At 32.7% G+C, this 22,689-nt stretch overlaps 1 pseudogene; it reads left to right on the top strand.

Annotated features, from left to right (window-relative positions):
- Positions 1 to 5,249: 5,249 nt before the first annotated feature.
- Positions 5,250 to 11,835, top strand: LOC111212136 (annotated as a pseudogene).
- The last annotated feature ends 10,854 nt before the right edge of the window (positions 11,836 to 22,689 follow it).

Genomic DNA, 22,689 nt, shown 5'->3' on the forward strand with positions numbered 1-22,689 from the left:
GTGATTATTGGAACACTTGAAACCGGAAGGTGGTGAGATTATTACAAAAATTCAACACATTCCTCTTTTCAAAAACAGGTAACGAGGGGTGGCTCGATATCCCCCTAGGTTTAATAACTCAAATATAAACTTTACTTTCCTTTTTCTTATATAAAATGACATGTTGCAAGTAGGAAGTAGCTACAGTTGATAACCTCAAAGAGTTTTCAAAACGCTACACACATCATTGTGGATACAGCTGGTTTTGTTGGTTGGTGTTGGCTTGGCGTCAACTCTCTAATGGGTCTTTAGCAGAGTTCTTACTTGATTGTTTTACTAGAAGCTATACAGATCACCTATTTCCTTTTACAGATCAGTTGAACCAGAAGCGATTTCCAGGAGGTGATTTTTGTTGATTTATTAATATTATTGTTAATTTTCTGAAATGGAAGATGCTTCGATCTGTTATAAACCAAATGATGATCGACCATGGACCAGCCCGTACTGCAGGCCCAATCCGGAACATGATAAAGACAACCAGAGACTATGTGTTTATCTAGTATATATTCCATGTATATTTGTAACATAGTGTTTATCCTTATCTTTATCTTGTTAGGATAAACATGACCTTATGACGGTCTAATACCTTGTATATATATTGACCTTCTGGTCGACAGTAATAATAACAGAAGTATTTCCCCAACACTTCATTTACAACACGTTATCAGCACGACGTTGCTCTCATAAACCCTAACCCTAAAAACCAGAAATAAATCCGAGCAGTAAAAACCCTAATTCCCGACGAACTTCAAACAGTTCTATCCCTCAACTCCGGTGGATCCAGACGATGAGCCAGATACCAAATTAAAGCTCTTGACGAGACGAAGCCAACGCCGCTAACCCCGCATCAATCGGAGTTCGGACGCGCCCTCACGCTCAGCTACAATACAGGCGGAAAATTTGTTCCAGAAACCAAAATCTCTCTCAACCGTATACCAGTCTCCTATTCCAACAAGCAGCAACAAAAACAATAATTCCAAGCAATCCATCAGCTAACCAGGAAGATCTCTAACTGATAGACCGATCAACCCATCAAAAGTTTTCAGGTATCATCGAAAACTCATCTAAAACCCATAAAAGTATTAAATACCCCCATCCGCAGCCATGTAGCTATATTTAGCAACATGTCTCTGCAAATAAAATAAAATCAGAAACCATAAACTCTTTAAAATCTCGAACCTGGACTTGTTTTGAACATGTTCTTAATCTGAAACTGATTTTAAAATTGTTTAAAACTTTTCCTGATGATAGTTTCACATTAGAATTGTTTAGGATTGAAAGTTAAACAATTTTTTAAAAAAAATCTGACTGCTATATGTTGAAAGAAACCGACTGTTACTTGCTTAAACTTATCATTATTGTCCTGTTTAATGTTCTTATCTGATCTGAATCAACTAAAACTGTTAAGGACTGCATGTTACATTTTTTTTTTTGAAAATCTGATCATGGTTTCATAAATTAATCCGAGGTTTTACCTCCTGTTCTTGTCTGAGAAATTTGTTTTCCTGATGATTGATAACGACTAGAACTTGATTAGGATTGAAAAAAAATATTTTTTTTAATATTTAAAATCGAAATATCAGAGATATATCTGAGAAAATATATTTATTTTTAAATCGAAAAGTATATAATAAATTGCTTGAATAAATCAAATCTTCCTGATTTATTTTTTTAAGTCACAATAATTTCTGATTTGATTATTTTTCGAAAAAATAATAATAATAATAATAATAAATATATGGTATATTTTTCGAAAACCCTAACCTGATTTCATGATTGAATTGGTTTGCTTGATTGCATATTGTTTGCATACTAATATTGCATACTGAACATGAAATCTCGACTGTTAGGGATATAGATCATTCATAGTTTTCAAGAAATCTGATCTGAACTGAAAAAAAAATCATTATACTAAATGATCCGATCCAATGGGATGAAGAAAATATGGAACATTTTCCTGATCATCTAAGATAGAATCCCTAAAGGCCTTGAAACCTTGTGTTTGAAATAAGAGGACCTTAAATCTGAAAAATACATTGATCCACACCTTAAACCGTATGGTTTTAAGAAAATGCATCATTTAGAAAAAAAATTTCTTTTGGTCCGTGTGTGGCATTGATATGAAGCATGAAAAATTTCAAAAAGATTACTTGATTAAGACATGTTTTGAATAATGATTTCAGATGTCGAGTTTCATACCCTCAGATTACAAAGCCCTTGATCTCTCTGGAGATAATTATCTTGATTGGGCTATAAACACTTCAGCCGTCTTGAAGTCTAGAGGACTTGGAAAGTGCATCAAGTATGGCAATGACACCCTTGCGTGTGAAAGACACAGAGCCATAATGATTATGCGACACTATCTCTGTGAGGACCTAAGAGACGAGTTTGGATATGTTAATGATCCTCATAATCTCTGGTCATTTTTGAATTCTAGATTCTGTGAGCCATTGTTGCACGAATCCAAGAAAAAATGGGAAGCTCTAAGGTTCCAGGATTATGAATCCGTGGACAATTATCACTCTGATCTTATGAGAATCACCTATAGTCTTAGACTATGTGGTGAATTGGTAACAAACGAGGATTTGTTAAACAAAACTCGTGACACATTCCATTCAGAGGAAGTGTTGTTATCACATCAGGCCAAAGGTTTCACCACCTATTATGACATGTTCTCATATTTATTAGACATTGAGCAAAAGAAGCAGAAAAGGATGGATAACATCAGACGGTTTAATGACATCATGGAGATATATTATGAAGTACTAGACAGTGAGATGAAAATCCTGAAGCTAATAAAGCCACATTTGATAAGAAGAGATCTGAGGAGGATTCCGAGTGGACACTCATGGACCATGAGGTCGGATTATACATTGAATAATTTTCCGACATTCTGATTTTATGTTTTCATATCTGATTTGATTTATTTGTTATTCATTTATGTTATTGAAATAATAAAAACGATTTTGTTTTTATATATTATCTTGCTTGGTCTTCCTTGATGATTCTTGATTAAATAACAAATAAAACCTTAATAAAAGGATAATCGGTCCACTGATAGTTGATTTCATGCATGGTTTAACTTTACCTTGATTGTATAGGTTTAACTTTACCTTTCTGCAATCACATAAAATCAATTGTTGGGTGTAGACTAATGAGTCAGTTCACTGATAGATTGATTTCTCGCATGGATTTAACTTCATCTTGATTGTATAGGTTCAACTTTACCTTCCTACAATCACTTGAAATCAATTAATTGGTACTGACAATGGCAAAAGACACAACATTATTCAGACCCATTCAGTTATAAAGAAGAAGAAAAAAATCAATGTTTTCTACATTGAACCAGTGAGCAAAAAAAATACGATTCCTTTCAGATTTTTGAAAAATCGCCTAAAAGCATTATGAATACCTATACCCATATTTTCTACTGATTTATTCTATGCTAAGGATCAGTATGAAAGAGGCATAAAGCCATGGTAACCAGTATGGTTCACCACAAAATAAACACTTATGGCATGACCAGATTAGCCATCTTGATCCAAAACATGATGAAAAATTAATTAAGGCACAAAAGTGATCCCATAAAATCTCACAATGTGTTATAAGTACACAAAAGGGAAAATCACTAAAATAATTAAGGCTCCACTGTCCTAAGAACTACGAAATTATGATTATGTTCATGAGGGGGAGAGAGGACTAAAACCCACAGTCCATGATCATATCATAAATTTGGATTCCATGGTTTACAACCTCAATATACACGGCTGGAAAGCTTTAAAGTTCTCACTAATGGTACATCACCCACGTCCAGCCTAAAGCTTAAGGACATTATGTATATAAATATTGATTTACATCAGGCCATACATGTAAGCATAGACATTCCCACCTCTGAATGATTAAGGGTCATAAACCAGACATATACACAAACCATCTTAAGAAAATACGAATATTCCACCACATATATGTGTGCCATTTAAGATGGAACCTCAGATGAGGATTGGGAATATATATTAGATAAATAAGACTTCCTCCACGAAACTATAATGTATCTTGTGCCAAACATGGATGATTTAATCAAGTGGCCAAGAACACAGATTACAAAAGATAGTAATCTGATTATCCAACTTTAAAAGGAGAAAGTTATCAGGCTGATAAAGAGTAAAGAGTAAAAGAGAAATATAATGGTATCAATCATAGTTGTCTTGGCAAGATCCTCAGACCAAAGATTATGATCTAGACGTTCTAAAAGAATATGATCAAAAGATATAAAAGCTAGCAGGAATATATGCCAGACACACTGACCCGAAAAGAAAAAAATGACTATGTCATACCAGCTTAAGCACCACAAATTTGATGTCTAAGAGACACAATAAAGTTGCTACAATGTCTATTAGAGATAGACAAATAAGTTCCAAATAATAAGGAACCTCGGAAAGTAATGAAAGGTGCTCAAAATCGTACAAATCCGAGTTCATAAGAGAAACCAGTTCAGACAGAGAAATAAGGTTGCCCAACCACACATCTAAGGTACCAGACCATGTAGTTTGGGACGCCAAACTGCAAGGTATAAAGGTCTTGGATAATAAGATCTCAAAATCTAATTAGATCATGTCTGGAACAGTATGAAACTAAAGATAAAGAGTGTTAACACCAAAGATGTATTTACATACATAAAAGCTCATAAAAGATTGTAGTACTTGGGATTTGAAGGATATAACCTGAGGATCATGAACCCACATAGAGTACTCATAAAACCTATATAGGGACGTGGGGTGTTCAAAGAATTCAAAGTAATTATAAGACAGATGGGCGTAGTAACCATGTACATACAGAAAAGCCATCTAAGAAAGAAACCAGTGAATGGATCTTGTGAGATAAGAAATTTCGTGAGATTAAAGGACATGACCACATGGTATAGTGTGTCCATGTTCCTTCTAAATAACGTTCAAGTATAGCTTGATTACACAAGGATACTCACAAGGACCAAGAAACAATTTATAAAGAGATATGCTCCTATATGGTGGATGCTACTACATAAAATCAAGTTTAATTTTGTCTGGATATTTACTAAAGAAATAATGGTGTAGTAAGCAGCAAATGGATCACTGGATAAAGGTATCAACGTACCATAGAAATATGAGAAAGAAATTCTCATAGAACAAGCTTTGTTCCTAAGTTGTTTATGGATTGTAATATACAGCAGCTGTAAGTAATATGAAAGACTAAGTATTTACTTAGTACAGTCAGTCCATACAGAAAATATTATAATTCCTTGTGATCATAATAAAGACCAACTGAGAGAAAAAGGTTTAATGGTTCAAAGGTTCAATGATACAAGTTATCGATTGATTAAACAGGCTATGTTTTACATATGGAAAGTCTGTAGAAAAATCATAGCCGTGTGTGTGTGTGTCAGCACGCCTAAGTGAGAACCATAAACCAGGATAGTGACCAGAAGGATGTCTGGTCGTGGCTTAATGATTATAAGCATTGCTAAAGCAAGAAAAGATCGATAACCATGTACAAAGGACATGAGTGTATGACTGCGAATTCATTGTGTGATGAGTTTCATTGCAACAAATAATTATTGATGGTATGACCTTAGACACTCATGATTATGAACGAATATAGACAAGGTCTATAGCTCAACATGGATCGAGAAAAGAAAATAAAGAATGATTGGTTACAATAGATAAAGCCATTGGCGCATACGAAGAGATATAAGTCCGAATGAACGAAAGATATGAAGTAAAGTTGTTCGTATGTGTTATGGGTCTATGACTCAATATATATTGAATGTCCACGTTTTGGGAAAGCCATATAACCAAAGAGAATCCGTGGGACATGAAAAAGGACCTGCAAGTAAAGTTTTATTGCAGATTATAAAGTCCATCCGAGCACCGTTTGAAGCACCATCAGTTCATCCAAGACTTACAAGTTCATTCAAGGAGAATCCAGCTGATCATCTTCACCAAGTCATAGGCAACTTCAACGTTCAAGAAGACTCGGATACCAGATGGGAATGCGTATACTACAGTGATGCATTCATCTGGGGTGGTTCATGTGTTGTACTCTTTTTCCTGTCTTTGGTTTCCCATTTTGCCACATTGGTTTTGGGGTTTTTCAGGAGAGGTTTTAATGAGGCAGCATTAAGCATGCAACGAACCTGTACCGGATGTGTCGATCAAGGGGGAGTGTTATAAACCAAATGATGATCGACCATGGACCAGCCCGTACTGCAGGCCCAATCCGGGACATGATAAAGACAACCAGAGACTATGTGTTTATCTAGTATATATTTCATGTATATCTGTAACATAGTGTTTATCCTTATCCTTATCTTGTTAGGATAAACATGACCTTATGACAGTCTAATAACTTTTATATATATGGACCTTCTGGTCGACAGAAGTATTTCCCAACACTTCATTTACAACACGATCTTTCTTTATTTTGCATTTTCATAAATCTCAATCATGTTCATGTCTGTACAAAGATTTGTGGATTGAGTCCCACATAATATATTGTGGTCTTTGTGGTCATCCGAACTATCAACTCATCATGGATCTTTCTTAAAATTCTTGTTTCGTGACTCAGCAGGAGGATCGATCAGCGGACTTTTTTGCATTTTCATTTTTTTTTTGTATCTCAAAACTGTTTCATGTCGTGTACAAAATTTTGTGAACTGAATCTCACAGAATAAAATTTGAATTTTGCCAAAAGATATTTTATCAATTATGAACTTATGAATCCTCATCTCCTGATTATTTTTGCTATTACCTTCAGGCTCAAGCAGGAGTTTTATGGCTGACACACTTTTGTCGTTTGGAGTCGAGAGGCTATTGAACCTCCTTGTCCGAGAATCTGAGAGATTTCAGGGAGCTGAAGAACAGCTCAATGGATTAAAAAGTGATGTGGAAATGCTAAAGTGTTTTCTTGAAGATGCAGATGTCAAGAAACATACAAGTGCCATGGTGAGAAACACTATCAAAGATATCAAAGAAATTGTCCTCGATGCAGAAGATACGGTCGAAACCTTTATTCTTGAGAAAAAACTCGGAAATACAAATCGTACCAGGAAATTTTCTTGTGGTATGTTTGAACGTAGGAGACTTGCTTTTGATATGGCAGCCATAAGTAAGAGGATCTCTAAAGCGATCCGCGATATGCAGAGTTTTGGTGTACAACATGTCATTGTCAATGAAAGGCACATGCCTCTACAGGAAGTACAAAGAAAAACGCGACAAACGTTTTCTAGCGTTAACGAAGAAGACCCTCTTGTTGGGTTGGAGAAAAATATTGATATTTTGGTTGGCTATTTGGTGGAGGAAGATAGCAATCAAGTGATTTCTATAACCGGGATGGGTGGTATTGGTAAGACCACACTCGCAAGAAAAGTTTTTAATCATAAGACAACAAAAAGTCATTTTCCAAGATTGGCGTGGGTGTGTGTTTCACAACTGTTTGAAAGGAAGTGTGTCTGGCAAATGATCCTGCGACAACTCAGGCCAGAATGTGAAGTGTCAAAGATGATGGAAGACGAACTTCAGGAGAAGCTTGTTGGAGTGTTGGAAACACAAAAGGCTTTGATCGTCATTGATGATATATGGAGAGAAGGAGACTGGGACCTAATCAAGGATGTGTTTTTGCCGAAAAAAGGTGAACATCCTTACGTTACATACATTAAGGCTGTCTTTTAAAAAACTAAAGATTTGATCATGAAACCTTACAAAAATATAAATGTATTGCAGGATGGAAGGTATTACTTACTTCTCGCAATGAGGAAGTGGCATTACATGCTGATAAACAATGTGTTAACTTCAAACCAGAATGCCTAACTTTTGAAGAAAGTTGGGATCTCTTACAAATGATAGCATTTCCCATTAAAGACACAGATGGTAAGTTTTCTTGTACGGCCTACTTGGATTTTTTACTATTCAAGTAAATTAAAGAAATTTAACTGCAATATTCCAAGATCCTTTTTGAATATTCTTGTAAGCGATGTGCAGAATTTAAGATTGATGAAGAAATGGAAGAGATGGGTAAGGATATGATCAAACATTGTGGAGGTCTACCATTGGCTCTTAAGGTGTTAGGCGGGTTATTAGGTAAGAAACCCACATTGCACGAGTGGAAAAGGATATATGAGGATATTAAAGCTCACATCGTCGGAGGGGCTAGCTTCAGTGACAGAAATATCAGTTCCGTTTACCATGTTTTGTATCTGAGTTTCGAAGAGCTGCCAGTTTATTTGAAGCACTGTTTCCTCTACTTAAGGCCCATTTTCCTGAAGATTATCAAATATCTGTGGAAAATTTGTCCTATTATTGGGCTGCCGAAGGAATAAAAAGGCCAATGTATTCTGATGGAGCGAGCATTCGAGAGGTTGCAGATGAATACATAGAAGAATTGGTGAAAAGAAACATGATTATATCTAAAAGAGATGTTAAAACTTTAAGATTTGAAACATGCCAGTTGCATGACATGATGAGCGAAGTTTGTTTACGCAAAGCTGAAGAAGAAATTTTTCTAGGCATATCAACTGGAAACTCGAAATCTCCTTGTAAATCTCGAAGACTCGCTGTACACTGGCTTGATGAAATATTTATACCGGAGACGTTGGTGAAGAACCGAAGACTTAGAACTCTCTTGTTTATCAAGAGTGGAGTATGGTATGAAACAGATTTGTCCTTTACAAGGCTCAAGTTAATGAGGGTTTTAGATGTATCTTGTGTCATTTTTCTTGGATGGAAGGTACCATCTAGCATCGGGAAGCTCATCCACCTGAGATATTTGAGTTTAAAGGATGCATTTGTAACCCATCTACCTTCTTCTATGAGGAATCTGAAGCAGTTACTCTATATGAACCTATGCGTAAATTCGAGTTTTTCACTCTACATGCCCAATTTCTTGAAGGAGTTGCGAGAATTGACATACCTCTGTTTACCAAGGAAAATACAGAAAAAGGTAAAGATGGAACTGGCTAATTTGGTCAAGCTGGAGACATTGGAGAATTTCCCGACAGAGCACGGGAATGTGAGGGATCTCCAAGGTATGACACGGCTCATGACTCTTTCTATCTATATAGGAGGTAAAGGGTGTTCCATGGAAACTCTACTCTATCTTCATCTCTAAGTAAAATTAAACACTTGGAGAAACTTACTATATATAACAATATATTGTATACTCACACGGATGATGAAGAAGATGGATTGGTTTGGGATTTTGTTCATCTCAAACAGCTGGAGTTGAATATATATACTCCAAAGTTGCCTGATGAGACACACTTTCCTGCTCACCTCACAACCATATCCCTAACTATGTGTCGTTTGAAAGAGGATCCAATGCCGATTCTAGAGAAGTTGCTTCACTTGAAAGAGGTTAGATTAGGGGACCGATCTTTCTGTGGGAGTAGAATGGTTTGCTCGATGGGTGGGTTTCCTCAACTGCAGAAGCTAAGTATGACGAAGCTAAAAGAGTGGGAAATGTGGATAGTAGAAGAAGGATCCATGCCTCTTCTTCTTTTTCTAGATATTGATTGTTGTGAAAGGTTGGAAGAATGGATATTAGAAGAAGGCTCCATGCCTATTCTTCGTATTTTGGATATTATTTGCTGTGATAAACTGGAGCTTCCGGATGGGCTGCAGTTCATCACATCCTTAGCGTACGGGAGAGGAATGGGAAAAAAGATTTTTGAAAGGAGGAGAAGACTATTACAAAATCCAACACATCCCCTTTGTTGAATTTCTGTAATTTCAGCAAAGGTGAATCAATCAAGGCCTCAGTCAGCAGCTGAAGGAGGCTCTCAGCAATTACAGAGGTAAAATATGATTCCCCCAAATCTAATGTATTGTTCAAGAATAAACTTCTCGGATGGAATGCTTTAAGAAGGCATTTATTGGTAATTTCTGTGGATTTGCATAAACTACACTTTAGTTAGACTATTTCATATTTCATTGGAATGTGTCTGATGATCTGTATTTTACCAATTCGTTTAATATGGTGGCAAACAGAGAATTTACAAAAAGTTATGTTGGTTTTCAGTTTCAGCATCGCAAGTGCAACATACTGGCACTTGGCCTGTTATTGGTCTAATCACGTTAGTAGTGGACGAAGCTGTTCTACGAAATGTCGAACTGCGACTTGATCTCCTGCACCTCTTTTGTTACTGAGAGAGATGGTTCTCATTAAGAACTCGTATTTGTACCTTTTGTTGATTGAGAGAGTTGAAATCTGTTAATTTCTTGAACCTGTATTCTCCTTACATTTTCTTCTTCGTTTTTCTTGACGTTAAAACTCTTTAGCTATGACAAAAACCGTTTTGATAATCTTTGAAAATATTACTTGATATTGAGAGAGATTCACTTGGGGAAGTGAGCACCTAGCAGCCTTATATGTTAGAAACAGAGCAATATGTTTAATCTATTCTCTGCATTTCCTTATATCACACGTATTTGTTTTGTTTTAAAATTGTTATTTACTTGCTCTCAATTTTTAATGAATTGGTGTGCTGTTGAAAAGGATCTTATTAGGGACTTCTCTAACTCTAATGAATGTGCCAATCAATGTAGTAACCTATTTCAAAACTGTTAGAAGGATATGCAAGTCCCTCACTGGAGATTTATCTAAAGCAATGGCATATCTTGTACGAGTGCATAGAGCGTAAACTTCATCACCTCTCAAGTATATGATGATTGATGGGTTCATTGATGAGAGGTAAAGTCGAAGATGCGGTCAAGTTGTTGGACGAAATGAGCTCATTGAGACGTTGATCTCTGTGTTGTCAAGCAAGTTGGATCTGTATACTTAGGTCTTGGATTTATCAAGCATTCACTGGGAAACCCATTGTCAAATCTCCATAGATAGTTCCTCGAGTCCACATATTCTGATACTTGTCAAATTCGGAAAGCTAAGGAGTTCTAAGGGTGTGCAGAAGTGTGTGGTCCAAGTCAAGGACTAATTACTGGTTTATATATTTTGATTGATTTATAAATCCATATAGTATTTATAAATCCAAGTAAAATATGCAAATCCGGAGGTTTTCCCTCGGATTTGAGTCTTTGTATTTTTAACTAAAAAATCCAAACAAATCCATTCAAATTCATTATAAAATCAAATATATTAGTAAATCCGACGATTGAATAACATTTGATTTGATACAGAATTTATGAATCATTAAACCAATAACACATTATTTTAATACAGATTTAAAAATCATAAAACCAATAACACTAGATTTAGTTCGGATTTTCAAATCCATTAAAATACAACAACCAATAATCCCTAGTAAGTGAACCATCTTGTCGTAGCGCCAAGAGTTTTGCGAGATAACGCATTTGGTAACTCATAATTTGATCCCTTTAATCACATATGATTTGTATGAGATGCAGATTCCATCGCGGACGTGGTCGCAGTTACGAAATCATAAACCATTATCTATATTCATTAAACATTTGAACATAATTTGGCACCTTCACACAAAAAAACGTAATCTGGTATCTCTTCAAATATTAGGGTTTTTCTTTGCTTAGGGAAGACATCAGGGTATCTTTGATTTTTAAAGACATTTTCAATGTTGGAGTTCTTTCTCCAGAACCATTGTTACGAATACTCGATTTACAAAGCTAGTTGCATCGCCTAAATTGTCGCTGCTAACCGCAAACTTTGTGCTGCGTTTGCAGGTTAAAACAGTTTTCAACTTTTACAACAATCACAAAAGATATATAGACCACTACGTGTTTTCCTGCACCATGTGCAGTAATGAATTTTTTAAATCTAACTTATATTTAAAAATAAATTTTACTAAATATTATAGATTTCACTATTTTTTTTACTAATATTTAATATAGATTTGATATATATTAAATCAATTTGTATAAAACTAATAAAAATGTTATAAAATTGTATAATTATCAAAAAATTAGCCTAAACAATATTTATAAAATTTGTAGATATATAAGAAACTAATGATATTACGATCAGATATTTAAATTTCTTAAAAATTGTAGAAATTTTTGAAAGCTTTAGTAATACAAATTGTATAATTATACAAAAATAATAATATTAAAAAATTTGAAATGTTATATATGAATATATTTATTTATAGATGATGTATGAGCTATTACCATATTTAAAAAAAAATACCAAAAAAAGAAATATCAATATTAAATGTAATATATGAATTATTACCATATTCTAAAAAGTTTGCCAAAAATATAAATCAACATTAAATGAAATTATCCATGTCATATTTTTCCGTAAGTCATGTCATCAATTTTAGTAGCCATGTCATATTTTTTTTGTGAAATTGATTGTAAAAAGGACATGTGGCAAAATCACTTCGCAAATATAGTCTAGGAGATTTCAAACTGTTACAAGCCTTTCAAAATCTCTTATATATTAATTGAAAAATATTACAACATTATTTTGTAGTCATGTGTCACCATGAGAATGAAATTCAGAATTCTTAGAGAAATAGGTTGGTCCATCTTAACTTATATTATATTTTTTATTAAACTAACTATTGATTTGATAAATAGTGTACAAAATAATATTCTCGCACTTTCTTTAAATAAAAGCTACAGAATTGCCTAATATGGTTAACGTATATATGAGAACTAATGATTATGAATAATAAATATTTGATAATAATGTTTGTATCGTAGCTCTTTTTGTTTAATTTTATATTATTAAAAGATATTAAACAACCAAATTATCCATATAATATAAAAATTACTTTTTTGTTATATGTTATGTTTTGAATTTTAAAAACGACTATAAATTGCTAAAAACGTTAAATGTCTCACGCTAAATTTTGTGATCAATGGTTTTACTTCTTTTTTTGGTACTAACAAGATACAAATGATCATAAATCGTATGAATATGAAGTCTCATTTACTAGACATTCATAACATAGAAAAATATTTAAATATGATAATTTCTAAATTTGTATTGAAAACTTAATATTTAAATTTTGAATTTTTATTAAAAAAATCGTACATTAGAAATTTTATGTTTATCACATGAGTATGAATTCTCAATAATAATATTTATATTAAATATATTATATATCTATGTTCATGTCATTGAAATTTAGTTATATACCATATAAAATAAATAAAATGATTGTTTTGATTTATTTACTAAAAAAATATCATAAATAAACAAGATGTATTGTTTTGATTTATTTATTTAGTCTAATTTAATTATATACATAATATAATATGTAAATGAATACAAATGAAAAATAATAGATAAAAAAATTATTTTTATATATAACATTCATTCTGCGTAATTGTGCGGGTCTTAAGCTAGTCAATAATTATTTCTAACTATCATTTGCCGTAGGCTGGGAAAAGAAAAAAGAAAATATTTTTAAAGACAATATAAATATGAAAATAATTTTTATTTATTTATTCTTAAGACTAGGATATTATAAATAAAATAATATATATATATATATATATATTATATTTTAATTTATGTTATAAAAACTTTGAAACAAAAATATTTACTATAACTTTAAGACTTTAATATATATATGAATTTTTTAGGAATAAAAGACAAATCCTGAAACATTTTGACAACTTCGTAAAAATTTATGTTTTGGAATGAAAACATATTTTTAGACAGAAATTTAATTCCTTAAGAAAATGCATGCAATTTTAAAATAAAGAAAACATCATTATGAAAAGAAACATCATTGAACATTTTAACATCTTAAGCCCTTTCTCAAAAAAAAAAAAATTTAACATCTTAAAATCCAATTCAATACAATTAGAGTTACTATAATATTCTTAGATGATTTTTAAGATTAAAATGGTATATAAAGTAGATATGAACAAGCAATGCAATTCTATGATTATATTATTTTCTCTTAAGATATTTGATTAAACAATGGATTTCTGTCTCCTTCTTAGTTTATTTGTGATCATTGTAGCTTTCTATTTATTTTTGTGTGTTATTACACTTATGATTTGTTATGTCCCACAACTCCTTGTATAGAGGATTAAGAGTTGCAATGGTTCTCAAACAAAAAATTACAATCATCAACAATGTTCACCACCAAAAATTATAATGGTTCATCACTTATAATTGCAGTGTTTCATTTAAGCAGTTGCATATATTCATAAAAACAATTGTAATCTACTCTATTAAAATATAATTATATTTTATCGACAAAATTTTGGACTATCAAAATAGTTATAATGATCCAACTAAAATTGATTTTTTTAATAATATAAGTTCAAAAATATAAGTATTATAGCCAATCAAATTTTGTTTTTAAGTTTTAAACTATTATTTGATTGTTTTTGAACCATCCTAAATTTTCTCAATTAAAATAAGATCATAATATTTATATATAAAATAAAAAAAAATTATATACATATATATAAGTATCGAAATCTATTTATATAAATAACTTATAAAATATCAATATTTATAACAAAAAAATCAGATTTCTTATATCCACATCAAATGCACGTGTAATAATAAATATTTAAATATTCCAAATTTCTCTATTTTAATAAAATAATAATATCTATATACCAAGAAATCATATTTTAGAAATATATATATAATTAAAATATTTATTTATTTATAATATATATTTATAGTTATGTAAGAAAAAATCAGATTTCTTAAACTATAACAATTATACATTTAAAAATATGTATATCTTATAATCTAAAATGAAAACTGCAATTATTTATTATCTATTGTTATGTATTGTTATATAAAATATTAAAATATTAAAAATGTATATTTTAAAATAAAATTACTATAATATATTTTATCGCAATTTTTAAATTATCAGAGTAATTTTTAAAATGAAATATTTTATATAAATTTATATCAAAAAAATTACATATAATTTTTTCATCATTTAAACTATGTAAAAGTCTAGATTTTTATGTAATCTATAAACTATAGATATTTTTTCTTATTTTTTAGTGAGAAACCATCATATGAGTATTAAATGTTCTTAAGATATTAAATTATTTCAATTTCAAAAAATAGTATATCTCACACATTTAAAAATAGGGATCCGAAAATGCAACTTAAAATATTTATTCATATAAATAGTATATAAGTGTCAGTGAAAATCTTTGAAACTAATAATACAAAATAAAACCGGGAATTTATATTCAACTCAATTAAAATTTAAAGTCAAACTTTGTAAAGACTTGTTTACAAGTTTTATAAACTTAAATAATTAATTTTGATTTTGAAAAAAGAACATAGCCCATGTTTCTAAAATAATTTATTTTCACAAATTAAAAAAAAAACATATCATGCGTTTTTAGTGCGGATAGTATCCTAGTATTTCATATAAACGTTACAAAAATTCACTTAAAATCACCACAATCCTCCCATTTGTTGTACTCAGAGATTCACTAAATAGATATCACTTATATATATCAGATCTGTGCATAAATGAAAATACATATATTATCGTAGATATATATCATAAAATAATTTAACTATCCAACAATTTAATTTTTTTGTCTCGTTTGGATTCTAATGCAATTTCGAAGAGTTTGGGGGAAAGAAGAATGAGAATCATAATCAAAGAGGGTCTTCTTACGGATACAAATTAAATTAAAAGTTAACTTTGATATTGATAATGATTAAAAAATATATATAGGATATTTTCTCACGTAGCTTTTGATTAATTGTATATATTGGCCTCCAGAAAATTTATTTGTTGATGAGGAACAACTAGTTGCTCACGTTTTAGTTGAAGTAATTAAAAGATCAGATGTTAAACAATCCGATCTGAATGGTGTTTTCAAATATAAAAAAAAAAGAATTTTACTAAGGGAAAATTTGGAAAAATAACTTTCAATAGGATTATATTTTGGAAACTAAACCATCTTTTATTGTTTTTGAAAGTACACTTATATAAAAGTAAAATGATAATATTGTTATGAACCAATTGTGTGGATGTCCATTAGGCCCATTAAACTTATGTTCTAGGGTTCTAGAACTCTGCTTTGTATTTGTATATATATATATATATATATGTACTATTATCTATGGAATAATTAGAACAACCAATTCTATATTTCTCTTGATTCACAACACGTTATCAGCACGAAACTCTAGCCGTCGAGAAAAATTCAAAACCCTAGTCATTCGACAAAATCTCAAACCAATATGGTTATCAGCCGACAGCTTTTCCAATCTTCAAGTCTTCGTTACTGATTGAGCGAGCAAAAATGCAAAACCCTAACTATGATTGGCAGATCTTAATTTTCTGATGTGGCTCTGATCCTCGTCTTCATTATTAATTGAGATTTCTGTCTCCAAACACCTTCGAGATAAGTAATACTATCTCTTATTTATTTGCTATGGTAACCGCGATGATGCTTGTATAATACTTACTTTCATGTCATAATTATATCCTACTTCGCTTGTTAAAATCAATCGACATGTATGTATATATTTAATTTGTTTGATTTAATTTGTTTGTAAGGCAGCATATTTTTATAGTTACTTGCTGGTAGTGGCCGATCGACGTCACCTCTACCTTTACATATATCATTGTTTTAGTTTTGATTCTAATTTGCATAAGACGATTAGTAGTATAATTGACTGCTCTTAGTACTATGATATATGTGTTCATGTTTAGTAATTAAATTCATATGGCTGAATAAATTTTTTTTTTTCTGATTCGTAAAGGCTTGCAAGTTAGAGATAGATCTATTTAGTATTTTTAAACGTAATGGTTGTTGTTAAAATTAATCAAGCACTTTATGAATGTTAAATAAATTAAAAAAAAATTGTTCTATATATATTCTGATGGTTTGTATTGAGCTTATTATCTGATTTTGAGTCACACAATGATTTAATTGACACATGCACAGTTAAATAAAATCATGGCATATTAATAAGTTGCAATATAACAGTTTAGAGAATATCAACCAATATTCATTGGTTATTATTTGGTTTGCTATTCGTTGATTTTGTTAGAGTTTATTACTCTTATATCGCTTGTTGTTATAACATGAAAGTTGGAAAACGATTTATAATCAATTATGTGGAACTTAACAGATGACTAAAATTCATAAGGGACATCATCTTAGTGAATAGGTCGTATACTTCCTAATAGTTTATTGTTTGATTTGATTTTAGTTGCTTTCTCTTTTAATTAAGCATGTTGGATTAATATTTTAAATTGATGACATGATTAATTTTATATCATTGATATTGATTCATTTAAATAACGCTTTGATTTTATACGGTCATGATTTATATTCTAAACTTGCTTATTATTAATGACTAGGGGTATTGCCCCCCCCCCCCCCCCCCCCGCAAGCGCATGGTTGTGGACAGAATTTTTGTTTCATCTCAATATTTGCTAGGGTTATTGTAGTTGTGAATTTTGTGTTTTGAGTAATGTGATTGATATAGTTCGTGGTGTTGTTTGCTGTGTCACTGAGACTAATTATTTGTTTGTCTTTTTAATTTGTTTCTTGTACTATTAAGAGTATATAAATTATATTAAAGTTGTTGAGAGTACATTTTGTTTCTGGATATTTTCTCCAGTTTAGTTGTGTAAGTTTTGTGTATTAAGTACTAATTTTAATTATCTTTATTATGTTTGTTAAAGTCCTTATTGCATTATATTCTGTCTCAAACTTTAGAAGGATATGAGAAAGAATACATGACCCATGTAGGGTATGTTGTTGATTTTTAGTTGAGATTCAATTTGAGATTGACAAAAATGTAGTGTTTTCATCTCGAGGGGGAGAATTAGAGAATCTCACATCCCTAGTAAGTGGAACATCCAGAAGTATGTTCACACTGGAAATAGACTTGAAGAGTCATGTTTATAGAATAAAACAAGGGATTTTACATCTAGCTCATATTGATAGAATAAGTAAAGGGAAATGTTGAATACCTTCAATTATAAGTATTACCCAGGCACTATTGTATAGTACTATACAATGATTAAAAAATGGAGATAAATGTAATAGTAAACCAGAAGTTTACTGAAAGTGTAATGTTTGGCAAACCGGTTATGCCATCTCGGTTTAGTAATGATGCGAAAGATAATTATATGGACATTTGTTGAAGAACCAGAAGATTCTTACGAATGATCTCCTATTTGTTGCTTGCTTACAAGGCAATATAAGAATACGGTTTTCACCAGTCAATTAGATTTTAAATCTATCTATACAAGGAGATGTTTGTGGGATTGATCACCCACCGGTGGACTGATCATCCACCATATGCTGATATTTAATGCATCGACAAGAAGGTCGTCTGTATCCTTGTCATAGATCCGTATCCTGATGTTTGCGAGACTAATTGGTAATATTGGTGAATCACAAGCCTTTGATGATTATTTTATGCATGTGGAGATACATGATAAACATCTTATAGCTAATGTTCATACGTAAGATGCAACAGCATTAATTCGCATAATGCCAAAGAGTAATTAAAAACTCTCCCCATCAAATTGGTTTTGGGTCAGAAACCAAAGATCCACATCTAGAAAACTTGGACCTGATGGATTCCCAAGTGAATTCTTCCGTACTGGTTGGCCAGTGGTTGGTCATGATTTCATTGTAGCTGTTCAGTCAGTGTTCAAGTTCAGCTTTCTCCCGAAAGGTGTGAACTCTACAATTCTTGCTCTGGTTCCGAAGAAAGAAGACTCGTTGGAGATGAAGGATTTTAGGCCAATATCTTGTTGTAACGTCTTGTACAAGGTGGTTTCAAAGATACTGGCTAATAGATTGAAGAGAATTCTTCCCAAGATAATATCTGAGAACCAGTCTGCTTTCATTGAGGGGCGTCTATTGATGGAGAATGTTCTCTTGGCTTCTGAGTTAGTGAAGGACTATCATAAGGGTTCAGGTTCGCCGAGGGGAGTTATGAAGATTGATATTTCCAAGGCCTTTGACTCAGTACAATGGGACTTTGTTTTGAAGAGCTTAGAAGCTTTGGGAATCCCAGAGAAGTTCATTGGTCTGATCAAGCTCTGTATATGCACAGCTTCTTTTTCAGTACAAGTTAATGGGGATTTGGCTGGATATTTTCAAAGCTCAAGAGGGTTGCGCCAAGGGTGTTCTCTTTCTCCATACCTATTTGTTTTATGTATGAATGTGCTCTCCAAAAAGATTGACAGTGCCGCAGCGGTAAGAGCTTTCAAGTATCATCCTCGCTGTAAGTCCCTAGCTCTTACTCACTTGTGTTTTGCGGATGATCTGATGATATTCGTGGAAGGATCAAAGGAGTCAGTCCAGGGAGCCTTATCTGTCTTTGATCAGTTTTCTGAGTGGTCGGGTTTGAAGATTAGCATTGAGAAGTCTACGTTGTATCTTTCTGGGGTCTCTGAAGGGGAAGAGAGTAGAATATTATCAAATTTTCCTTTTGCGAAGGGTGAGCTCCCAGTCCGTTATCTGGGACTGCCTTTGACGACCAAAGCTATGCGACAGCAAGATTACTTTCCTTTGGTGGAGAAGATTAGATGTCGGATTAGCACATGGACGAGTAGGTTTATCTCTTATGTCGGGCGCATGCAGTTGATCAAAGCTGTGATAATGAGTTTGGTAAATTTTTGGGCTTCAGTCTATCTACTTCCTAGTAAATGTATTCGGGATATTGAGCGAATCTGTGGAGCATTTTTGTGGTCGGGTCCAGAACTGAAGTCTACCGGGGCTAAAGTGGCTTGGTCAACGGTTTGTTGGGAAAAAGAGGAGGGAGGTCTGGGCATAAGAGATCTTAAGGTGGTGAATAGAGTAAATGTTTTAAAAATCATTTGGAGGCTACTCACGGGATCATCTCTCTGGGGGAAATGGATAAGGAGTAACCTATTAAAGCAAAAGAATTTATGGGAGATCAAGGAGGATACGCAGATGGGGTCTTGGATGTGGAGAAAGAAGATCAAAATGAGAGGAGTTGCAAGGAGTTTGCATAAAAAAGACTTGGGGAATGGAAGGAATACTTCTTTCTGGTTTGATCATTGGTCTGAGAAGGGAGTTCTAATTACACTGTTGGGGGAAAGAGGTATAGTAGATATGGGCATTAAACGTGAAGCCACAGTAGCAGAAGCTATTATGAGAGATAAAAGGACGAGAAGTTATCATTCTTTGGCTCTTAGGGAAATTGAGGCAGAAATGTAGATTGTTCGGAGGAAGCTACGAGTGGAGAATGAGGATGTAAATATGTGGAGGGATGGGTCGGGGTATAGACAAAAATTCTCAACACATGCTACTTGGATGTTGCTTCGTTCGCAAAAGGAGAGGTGTAGTTGGGCTAGGAGTATTTGGTTCTCAAAGGCGACTCCTAAGTATGCGTTTGTTTCATGGCTGGCTGCTCGGAACAGACTCTCAACAATGGACAGAATCGTTCAGTGGGATCCTGGTGCGGACACAACTTGTGTGCTTTGTAAAAGGGATTTGGAATCTAGGAACCATTTATTTTTTAAATGTTCCTTCTCTAGTCAGCTGTGGGAGCAGTTAACTAAGGGGATTCTGGCTGGTGATTACACAAATGTTTGGTCGAGCATTTTTGAGATCATATCGGATGAGGGAATGGAAAGGAAGAAGAGGTTTTGTCTGTGCTATGCTTTGCAAATTGCTGTGCATACTTTGTGGAGGGAGAGAAATAGGATCAAACATGAAGAGAAGCCTACTCCTATTGCAGCTATTATAAAAATGGTGGACAAAAGTATAAGAAACAAGCTGAGCATTATGAGGTCCGAAAGAGTAAAAGGGTGGGAAAGTAGTTTGCAGTTTTGGTTTAGTACTAGAATTTAAAAAAAAATTCTAAGGTTGGAGGTTTTAGAAGGTTTATCTCAAATTTAAAGGTATACACTTGATGTAAGAAGGGTTTTTTTGATGAATAAATTTAGCATTCATTCAAAAAAAAAAAGAAAACTTGGACAAGTTGTAGTTGCTCCACCACATCACTAAAATATGGGACCTCAAAGGAGGTTATTAATATGTTGGATATGATCTCCATTGATGATAAAATCTTGAAGATTTTATAAATTTTATTTAAAGACTCATAGTTAGTCTATCCAACATTAAGGGGAGAAAAAATAAACAGCCGGAGAATGAATGAGTTGAATGAATTATCATTGATCCTCGGACTAAAGAGCGTAAATAGTAATCCAAAATGAATGTATGGAGATAATTCCATTACAAAAATTAACATATGAGTTGCCAGACTCATTTACTGACCCTAAGAAAGTGATTAAGTCACAAGTACCAGCTGTAAATGTTCCAATTAAAATGGATGTCCCAGAAGGACAGTATCAAACTGCTAATGAGTCTAAAGAGCGCTTGAAGCGTGAAAGACCTATCGGTTCCAAATAAAATAATCATCGGAAAATAAAAAGGAGCATGAATGAGAATGGCAGAATCGAGGAATGAAATATTAAGGATCTCGAAAAGAGATAGAAAACATAACAAGAAGGAATTCAGGTACCTGAGAATAAATAAATCTCAAATAGCTATGTCATGTCTGGAACAATATGAACTGATATCAAATCGACGTTGTGAATACTTATGCATGTAATGTAGCAGTTGATGAAAATGAGGATCATGAACCATCTATTGAAAAGTGTACACACACAAAGAAATGAATGGCCAATATGGAAATAAACAATATATGCGGGATTAAATATCTTCGAAAGAGAAGAGTATTTGGACAAATAGTCCATACACCTGAAAGTGTAAAACCAGTGGCACATAAATAGGTATTTATGTGAAATAGATGAGATGATGAAATCATAAGATGTGATGTTGTAACAAAGACCTATAATTGATTATAAAGAAACACATCTATCATGTGGTGGAAGCATCAATTTTCAAGTTTCTTTAGTCTGACAAAAATTGAAAGCCACTGGAAAATGACAATTATGTCAATGATACAAAAAGAATATAAACTGCAAAAAGCAGTAAAACCCATAAGGATTTGAACTGGTAAAAGCAGTAAATGCTAGTTCTCGAGAACATTACTGCGCGAGTATATTTGAGCATATGAAGGAACTAATTCTTGCTCATGAAGTACCATAATATTGAACTGATCTCTTTCATGATTGAAAGATGTGATTTCGTATGACAAGAAAGATAGTCATACTTGTAACTTTTATAAAAAGCAAAGGAATAACTCGTATGTATAAGTATGCATAATGTGAAGATTTAGAAGATTGTCAATAAATGGAAATTTGGATACAGAGTCCTAATATACCAAGATATGATATTTTGTGTGAAAGAGATACTACGGACCATAGTCCAATGGTCAAAAATATTATCTGACAATCAAACTAGTTTATTCACTAAAGATATGCTTATAGAAATTCTTAAAAGGATGATATGTACGATGATAATACATCTCCCAAAGATGATGCTTCCAGGGGAAGATTATGATGATGCGTGTGGTTGTACTCTTTTTCCTTATCATTGGTTTTGTCCCACAGGGTTTTCCATGTCAAGGTTTTAACGAGGCAACAAATAACACACTAATGATAGACACATAAAGAGGAATGTCATCAATCTTTCAAGGTATTTTTTGAGATTTAAGAAGCAGGAGAAAATGAGATAGATCAATCATACTTGAAGAAGAATCAATGTATGAACACATTCCATTCTTGAGACATAATCGAAGGTCAAAAGTTTTCCAATCAAA

Source organism: Brassica napus, chromosome C9 (assembly GCF_020379485.1).
Source record: "Brassica napus cultivar Da-Ae chromosome C9, Da-Ae, whole genome shotgun sequence".
Classification (NCBI taxonomy): domain Eukaryota; kingdom Viridiplantae; phylum Streptophyta; class Magnoliopsida; order Brassicales; family Brassicaceae; genus Brassica; species Brassica napus.